The following is a 10,333-nucleotide window of genomic DNA, read 5'->3' as shown; positions in this document are numbered from 1 at the left end:
GACCATCTGCTTCATCCTGGTATCTTCTGAGCTCTATCCACCTATAGGCACAGAAGACATTAGCTTCCAGCTACTAGACTACTTGCCAACTCCTACTTTGCCAGTCTCCAAGTAGGCTGCTTCTTCCCAGGAGAAAAGCAGAGGCTAGGCTAGTGGCAGAATCTGGTCCACTGATACCTCCAATGCTCTGGCTTGCAGTTCCTTCACCTCCTTGACTCTCACACCACCCCTCACTCTCCATTTTAGTATCCTTGGCCTTACCTGGAAATGCAGGTTCCCCTTTCTAGTCAGATTTGCTTGCTTTCCCAGAAGTTACATTCCTGGAACTCTATGGTTTGATTCCACAGAATCAATTCAACAGATATTTATTGAGTACCTATTCTGTGTCAGGAACTGCATTTCAGGAACCACATAACCTAATTTATCTGCATTTCCCCTTTCCCCTGTCTTCCCTTCCCTCACTGTCCATCTTTGACTCTGTCTTCAATCACTTCATTCTCCACACTAACTTTGGATCAAGCCATTGTCCTCTCCTAAGCCTGGTCTAAGGAATACCATAGAAGAAATAGAAATGACTAATCATCATAGAAATCTAAAGAATCGATAGAAGAGTGATGGTCACCAGAGGCTGAGGGACTTTGGGGGGAAAAAAAATGGGAGATTATTCATCAAAGGGTACAAAGTTTCAGATAAACAGGATGTGATGGTTAATATTGAGTGTCAACTTGATTGGATTGAAGGATGCAAAGTATCGTTCCTGGGTGTTTCTGTGGGGTTGTTGCCAAAAAAGATTATTAAAATCTGCGTCAGTGGACTGGGAGAGGCAGACCCAGCCTCACACAGTCTGGTTGGGCACAATCTAATCAGCTGCCTGCTCAGCTAGAATAAAGCAGGCAGAAGAACATGGAAAGAATAGACTGCCTGAGCCTTCCAGCCTTCATCATTCTCCTGTGCTGGATGCTTCCTGCCCTCAATCATCAAACTCCAAGTTCTTCAGCTTTTGGACTCTTGAACTTACACCAGTGATTTGCCTGGGTCTCTCAGGCCTTCAGCCACTGACTGAAGGCTGCAATGTTGGCTTCCCTACATTTGTGGTGTTGCGACTCAGACTGGTTTTCTTTCTCCTCAGCTTCCACAAGGTCTACTGTGGGACTTCACCTTGTGATTGTGGGAGTCAATAATATTCCTTAATAAACTCCCTTTTATATATACATATATCCTATTAGTTCTGTCCCTCTAGAGAACCCTATTACAGAGTTTGGTACCAGATGTGGGGTGGTTCTAGAGGAACAGAATGTTAAGGATGGAGTTCTTTAGGTGGTTTGGGAGTTTCTGGAGTTGGCTGCTTAATATGATTAGGCCCCCAAATGCTAAGGACTCTACTTCTAATATTATGGAGAAGATTGATAGTCCTTGGGGTGAACTGTTTGGAGAGTTATGCAAAAATAAACACATTTGATACTCCTGATTCACTGCTTGTGAGAGGCAAGGAGTTTAGTGACTATACATAATACCTTTGACCATATGTGGAGAACGAAGTAATATAATAATGTTGGTTGGTTGCTCCTAAGTTAATTGGACAAAATGATGAAAGAAAATGATGAACTCAGGGTTTGTAACTCCCAGCTCCAGAAGTACATACTGATCCTCAAATCTTCTAAGATTGCCTTGAGTGAGAGTCTTATCTCCTATAGAGAAACAGCTGAAATTGTGTAAAGTCAGACACAAGTTCTTGTCATGCGAGTGGCTGACCTGCAATGAAAGGTGCATGCACAGCCTCACCAGATGTCTACTGTTAAAGTGAGGACATTGATTAGAAAAGAGTGGGACCCTGCAATTTGGAATGAGGACATGCGGGAGGACACTGATGAGGCTGCAGGCACTGAGCCCCTAAATTGTGATGAGCAATTTTTTGCCAGAGAAAACAGCCTCCCTACCCCCAGTGGTGGCAAGATCCCCTCCCTACCCACGCTGCCATCAGCCTTTCCACCTTTGTCTGAGGAGATTAACCATGAACTGCCTGAGGCAACAGTAATGTCCTGCCTTGAGGCAGTTGCCAGGCAAGACAATGCTGATTCTCCCAGGACCCACCTGCAATACCACTGTTTGCTTCTAGACCTATAACTAGACTTAAGTCCCGGCAGGACCCTAGAGATGAGGTTTAGAGTGTGACACACAAGGAGGTGCACTACACACTCCAAAAGAACTGCTTGTGTTTTCTAATTTATATAAGCAGAAATCTGGAGAACAGGCATGAGGATGGATATTAACGGTGTGGGATAAGGGTAGAAGGAACACAAAGTTGGATCAGGCTGAATTTATTGATCTGGGCCCACTAAGCAGGGATCCTGCATTTAATGTTGCAGCTTGGGGAGTTAATAAACATTCTAATAGTTTATTTGCTTGGTTAGCTGAAATATGGATCAAAAGATGGCCTACTGTGAGCAAGCTGGAAATGCCTGATCTCCCTTGTTTTACTATAGAGGAAGGGATCCAAAGGCTTAGGGGGATTGGAATGCTAGAGTGGATTAATCACTTTAGACCTACTCAACCCAGCTGGGAGGATCCAGAAGACACACCCTTCACCAGTAGTTTGTGAAACAGATTTATGATGGGAGCACCTGCATCCTTGAAGAGCTCTGTGATTGCTCTTCTCTGTATGCCAGAACTTACACTGGGAACTGCAGTAACTAAATTAGAAAAAATTAAATGCAGTGGGAATAATTGGATCCTGAGGTGGCAGGGATCAAGTGGCGACTCTCAACCGTCAAAGGCAAGATGGGTGTAGTTACCATAATGGACAGCAGAGGCAAAGCAGCCATCATAATAGTCTGACTTGTGCAGAGCTCTGGCTCTGCGTGGAAACACGGTGTTCCTGGAAGTGAAATTGATAGAAAGCCTACTGCATTCTTTCTTAATTTGTATGAGCAGAAAACTTCGAGGTCAAGTGGACAAAAGACTAATTTGAATTGTAAAATACAGAATCACAGCCCCTCAATCAATTTCCGTACTTGAACCAGTTTACAGACCCAGAACCCCTTGAATGAAGGAGAAGCCGAATCCCCTTGAAGAAAGACCCAACTACAATACCAACAATTTATGCTGTTAATCTTTCTCCCATCCTTCCCCAAGGAGACCTCCAGCCTTTTACCAGAATAATTGCATCGGGGAAAGGGGAATGATCAGATTTTTGGGGGACTACTGGACACTGGCTCTGAGCTGACATTGATTCCACGGGGCCCAAAACGTCATTGTGGTTCTCCAGTTAAAGTAGGGGCTTATGGAGGTCAGGTAATTAATAGAGTTTTAGGCCAGGTCTGACTTACAGTGGGTCCCCAGACTCATCCTATGGTCATCTTCCCAGTGCATGAATGCATAATTGGCAGAGACATACTTAGCAGCTGGCAGAATCCCCACATTGGTTCTTTGGGTGATAGGGTGAGGGCTGTAAATCAAAAACAATATCACATCCCTGGAGAGATTGCAGAGATTAGTGCTACCACCAAGAACTTAAAAGATGCAGGGATGGTGATTCCCACCACAACCCCATTCAACTCTCTTAATTGGCCTCTACAGAAGACAGATGAATCTTGGAGACTGACAGCAAATTGTCATAAGCTTAGCCAAATGGTGACTCCAATTGCAGCTGCTATACCAGATGCGGTTTCATTGCTTGAGCAAATTAACACATCTCCTGGCACCTGGTATGCAGCCACTGATTTAGCAAATGCCTTTTTCTTCATTCTTGTCCATAAGGACCATATGAAGCAATTTGCCTTTAGCTGGCAAAGCCAGAAATATACCTTCACTGTCTTACCTCAGGGGTATACCTACTCTCCAGCTTCATGCCATAATCTTGTTCACAGAGATCTTGATCACATTTCCGCTCCACAAAATATCACACTGGTCCATTACATTGATGACATTATGCTGATCAGATCCACTGAGCAAGAAGTAGCAAACACACTAGACTTATTGGTGAGACATTTGCATGCCAGGGGATGGGAAATAAATCCAACTAAAATTCAGGGACCTTCTACCTCAGTAAAATTCCTAGGGGTCCAGTGGTGTGGGGTCTGTCAGGGTATTCCTTCTAAGGTGAAGGATAAGTTGCTGCATTTGGCCCCTCCTACAACCAAGAAAGAGGCACGATGCCTAGTGGACCTATTTGGATTTTGGAGGCAAAACAGTCCTCATTTGAGTGTGTTACTCTGGCCCATTTATTGAGTGACCTGAAAAGCTGGCAGTTTCGAGTGGGGTCCAGAACAGGAGAAGGCTCTGAAATAGGTCCAGGCTGCTGTGCAAGCTGCTCTGCCACTTGGGCCATATGACCCAACAGATCCAATGATGCTCGAGGTGTCAGTGGCAGATAGAGATGCTGTTTGGAGCCTTTGACAGGCCCCCACAGGTGAGCCACAGTGGAGGCCTCCAGGATTTTGGAGCAAGGCCCTGCCATCTTCTACAGATAACTACTCTGCTTTTGAAAGACAGCTCCTGGCCTGTTACTGGGCTTTGGTGGAAACTGAACGTTTGACTCTGGGTCATCAAGTCACCATGCGACCTGAACTGCCTGTCATGAACTGGGTGCTTTCTGACCCATCTAGCCATAAAGTGGGGCATGCATAGTAGCATTCCATCATCAAATGAAAGTGGTAGTATATACATGATTGGGCTTGAGCAGGTCCTGAGGGCACAAGTAAGTTACATGAAGAAATGACTCAAATGTCCAGGGTCCCCACTCCTGCCACCCTGCCTTCTCTCCTCGAGCCTGCACCAGTGGCCTCATGGGGAGTTTCTTATGATCAGTTAACAGAGGAAGAGAAAACTAGGGCCTGATTCACAGACGGTTCTGCATGATATGCAGGCACCACCCAAAAGTGAACAGCTGCAGCCCCTTTCTAGGATAGCCCTGAAGGACAGCGGTAAAGGGAAATTTTCCCAGTGGGCAGATCTTGGAGCAGTGCACCTGATTACGCACTTTGCTTGGAAGGAGGAATGGCCAGATGTGCGATTTTTTACTGTTTCATGAGCTATAGCCAATAATTTGGTTAAATGGTCAGGGACTTGGAATAAGCATGATTGGAAAATTGGTGACAAAGAAATTTGAGGAAGAGGTATGTGGATGGACCTCTCCAAGTGGTCTAAAATTAAGAAGATATTTTTATCTCATGTGAGTGCTCACCAAAGGGTGACCCCAGCAGAGGAGGATTTTAATAATCAAGTGGATAGGATGACTCATTCTGTGGATGCCACTCAGCCTCTTTCCCCAGCCACCACTGTCATAGCCCAATGAGCCTATGAACAAAGTGTCCATGGTGCCAAGGATGGAGGTTATGCATAGGCTCTGCAATAAGAACTTCCACTCACCAAGGCTGACCTGGCTACAGTCACCACTGAGTGCCCAATTTGCCAGCAGCAGAGACCAACAATGAGCCCTCCATATGACACCATTCCTCTGGGTGATCAGCCAGCTACTTTGTGGCAGGTTGATTATATTGCACCTCTTCCATCATGGAAAGGGCAGTGGTTTGTCCTCCACAGGACAGACACTTATTCTGCATATGGGTTTGCATATCCTGTGTGCAATGATTCTGCAAAGACTACCATCTGTGGGCTCACAGAATGTCTTATCCACGGTCATGGTATTCCACACAGCATTGCCTCTGACCAAGGCACTCACTTTATGGCTAAAGAAGTGCAGCAGTGGGCTCATGCTCATGGAATTTACTCTTCTTACCATGTTGCCCATCATCCTGAAGCAGTTGGAATGATAGAACGGTGGAATGGCCTTTTGAAGTCACAAGTACAATGCAAACTAGGTGACAATACTTTGCAGGGCTGGGGCAAAATTCTCCAGAATGCTGTGTATGCTCTAAATCAGTGTCCAGTATATGGTACTGTTCCTCTCATAGCCAGGATTCACAGGTCCAGTCATCAATGGGTGGCACCACTCACCATTACCCCTAATGACCCACTAACAAAATTTTTGCTTCCTGTTCATTACTTTCTACTGGCCCAGAGGTCTTAGTTCCAGAAGGAGGAATACTGCCACCAGGAGGCACAACAATGACTCCATTAAACTGGAAGTTAAGATTGCCACCTGGACACTTTGGGCTCCTCCTACCTCTAAGTCAACAGGCTAAGAAGGGAGTTCCAACGTTGGCTGGTGTGAATGACCTGGACCATCAAGATGAAATCAATCTACTACTCCACAGTGGAGGTAAGGAAGGGTATGTGTGGAATATGGGAGGTCCCTTCGGGCATCTCTTAGTATTACCATATCCTGTGATTAAGGCCAATGAGAAACTACAACAACACAATCCAGGCAGGACTACAAAGAGCCAGACACTTCAGGAATGGAAGTTTGAGTCACTCCATCAGGTAAAAAACCACGACCTGCTGAGGTGCTTGCTGAAGGCAAAGGGGATGCCAAATGGGTATTAGAAGATTATAGTCATCAATAACAGCTCAGATCAGTTGCAGAAATAAGGACTGTAATTGTCATGTGTATTTCCTCCTTATTTCATTAAGAACATGTTTGTGCAAGTATACACTTGTACTAAGAGAATATCCATTTTATTTCCTTTCTTTTTCCTTCATCATGTGACATAAGATTTATTGACTTCCTATCAGCATTTAAGTGTTGTTATCTTTATGTAATAGCATTTAGGCTAAGGACTAGTCAGCTTCCGGTTGTACAAAGGATAGCTGTATTATGTTAGGCTTAATTTTGACCTTATTATTGTCTTTATTTAAAGATTATATGTGATTTCAGGAGATGTGTATGGGTTCAAGTCGACAAGGGGTGGACTTATCATGGTTAAAATCGAGTGTCCACTTGATCAGATTGAAGAATGCAAAGTATTGTTCCTGGGTGTGTCTGTGAGGGTGTTGCCAAAGGAGATTAACATTTGAGTCAGTGGACTGGGAGAGGCAGACCCACCCTCAATCTGGGTGGGCACCATCTAATCAGCTGCCAGCTGGGCTAGAATATAGCAGGCAGAACGTGGAAGGAATAGACTGGCTGAATCTTCCAGCCTTCATCATTCTCCTGTGCTGGATGTTTGCTGCCCTAGAACACCGGACTCCAAGTTCTTCAACTTTTGGACTCTTGGATTTACACCAGTGGTTTGCCAGGTGCTCTCGGGCCTTCACCACTGACTGAAGGCTGCAATGTCAGCTTCCCTACCTTTGAGGTGTTGCAACTTGGACTGGCTTCCTTGCTCCTCAGCTTGCACAAGGCCTATTGTGGCACTTCACCTTGTGATCATGTGAATTAATTCTCCTTAATAAACTCCCTTTCATATATACATATATCCTATTAGTCTTGTCCCTCTAGAGAACACTGACTAATACACAGGAGAAATAGGTTTTGAGATCAATTGCACAGTAGGGTGACTACAGTCAATAAGAATGCATGATCTATTTCAAAGTAACTAAGAGAGTAAATTTCAAATGTCTCACCATAAAACAATGACAGGTAAACAAGGTGATGGATATGTTAATTAGCTTGATTTAATCATGCCACATTTTATACATATATTAAAACATCATATTATATCCCATAAGTGCATACAATTATGATTTGTCAATCAAAAATAAAAATAACTCTAAAGAGTTGATTTCCATCAAGCACTTATATGTTCCAGGCAGTGTCCTCAGTAATTACTTCACATGGATTAACTCATTTATTTCAATGGCTTTGTTTTACTCATGCCCATTTTATAGATGAGGAAACTGAGGTGCAGTGAAGTTAAGTAGGCTAAGTGAAGTTGCTCTAGGTCACATAGCTAGGAAGCAGGATGTCACAAAACTACAGAGTGGGGTGGCTATACATTCCTGGGTGACAGCCTAGCTGGACCTTTACCAACTAGCCCATTGTCTGCAGTGGCTATTTCAAACCTTGTCCAATATTGACAGACTTCCTTGAACCTCCCTCCAGAACTGCTTTTCCTCTCACTGTCAACTAGGAATTTTGCATCCTTCCTCCCAGAGCAGGTACAGGTCATAAGGAGTGACATCTTCAACCTTCCATAACAACAAACTCTGCTGAATCCACCCATTTTTCCCTCTTGTCTTGATCCCTCGTCCCAGCAAAGGTTAATTCATCTGTAAGGGCTCTGGATTCCATCCCCCACTCCCACCTGCAGCCCCCACCCATCAATTATCTTGTTTCCTGTATCTTCTACTTGATTGATTTCTTTTCCTCTCAGCACATAAACAAACTCACATCCTTCCATCTTGTAAAAACAAACCTGAACACCAGGGCCCCCTCTAGCTACCACATCTTTGTGGTCAAACTTCTAGAACAAGGAAGCTGTATACATTCTCTCTTTTCTCACAGACCATTCTCTTGACACCCCAGCGCAGTCTGGTGTATATCTACAACTCTGTCCTGAACTGGCCTTGCCCATATCACCAGTGACTTGCCCATCCAGTGGCATCTTTTCTGCCTGTATCTTGCTGGGTTTCTGGGCAGCATCTGACACATACATTCTTGGTAACTCTGTCTTGTATAAAATCCCAGTACTTTACTTGGCTTCTAGGAGAGCCAATTCTCTTTCCTCTGGTTTCACATTGCCAATCCCTCTTTCTCAGGGCTTTGTGGGCTTCTATTCCTCACTCTTCTCTTTCCCTCACATCATTCATCTAAGTTATCAACACCAAGTCCAGCCAGTTCTATCTTCCAAATACATCCAGAGTCCAATCAGTTTCCACCACCTCCACTGCCTCTATTCTGATATGGATCACTATCAGAGCCTCCTCTCTGCTTCTTCCTTTGTTGCTATAGCACCCTAAATGCTTTACTGAGGTCATGTAATTCCTCAGCTCAAAATCCTGCAAAATCTAAAGTATTTAAAATGACTCACAAAACTATACATTGTGTTTCCCTATGTCCTCTCTGACCTCCTCTCCTACCACTTTCCTCCTCACTCACTGTGTTCCAGGTGCACTGGCTTGCCTAGATGCTCCTCTAATATTTCAGCATGTCACCATCTCAGGGACTTTGTATTAACTGGCCTCTCTACCTGGAATGCTCTTCCTCCAGATATCCTCATGGTTTGTTCTCTCAGTTCCTCTAGGTCTTTGCTAGAATATCACCTTCTCCAACTTCCTTGTTTAAAACAGCACCCCTCAGTACCCCCTGTACCCATTCCCTGCTCTATTTTTCTCCATCGCATTATTTTTCAAGAGACAAGGTCTCACTATGTTGCCCAGTCTGCCGTGCAGTGGCTGTTTGTACGCGCAATCCCACTACTGATCAAGATGGAAGCTTTCATGTGCTCCGTTTCTGATCTCGGTCAGTTCATATCTCCTTAGGCAGCCTGGTGGTCCCCTGCTCCTGGGAGGTCACCATGTTGAGGCTGAACTTAGTGCAGACACCCTATCAGCATACTGCACTACAGCCCAGAACTCCTGGACTTAAGCTATCCTCCTGCTTCAGCCTCCCAAGTAGCTGGGACTACAGGCATGTGCCACTGCCCCAGGATCTCCATCACATTTATTGCCATCTGACCTATTGTATACTTTATGTACTTATTTGTTCATTGTCTATCCCTCACAGAGCTTCCATTTTCATGATAAGAAACAGAAAATTCAAAAATGACTCTAAAATAAAAAACAATAAGAAATATACCAAGAGGTGGTAAATGCTATGGATAAGAAACAAAGGCCAATTAAAGAATTGGAGAGTGAAGGGGGTGGAAATGGGAATTGCTATTTTATACAACAACTGTTCAGTGAAGGTGTCACTATTAATGACATTTGAGCAGCCACCTGAAGGAAATGAGGTGCAAACTATGCCAATATTCAGAGGACAAACACTGTAGGCAGAAGGAACAGCCAGTGCAAAGACCCTGAGGTGGGATTTCTGACAAGTCAAATTCAGTATGTCCTAAACAGAATCATTACATTTTCCTAATTGTGTTCTTATATTCCTCAGTTCAGTTGATGACAACACCATCCAGCAGTCCCTTGCCCAAGCAAGAAACTCAGGAGTTTTCTTCCTCTTCCACTAGACTGGTTGCCCTTCAGACCAGAAGCTGTGTGTAGTCCATCATTCTGGGTAATGAGTGTGTCACTTAACACAGGGCCTGGCACAAAGGAGATGCCCAATGAGTGGTAACATCACACTTTACTGGTGGATGCTGGCACTTAAGCTTGATATTAGGCCTGAAATGCCTCATTTGACTATGTTCAGTAAATACATGCTCATGACAAGTTTGTGCCAAACTCTCTGTTGAGTGCCGAGGATATGAAGATGAACAAAATATTCTGCCCTGGAAAACTGGGTCTAGGTCTGCACAATAAAGTGAATCTGTGCATAAGAAAT

Source organism: Macaca fascicularis, chromosome X, assembly GCF_037993035.2.
Source record: "Macaca fascicularis isolate 582-1 chromosome X, T2T-MFA8v1.1".
NCBI lineage: Eukaryota > Metazoa > Chordata > Mammalia > Primates > Cercopithecidae > Macaca > Macaca fascicularis.
Note: the sequence above shows the minus strand (reverse complement) of the source record.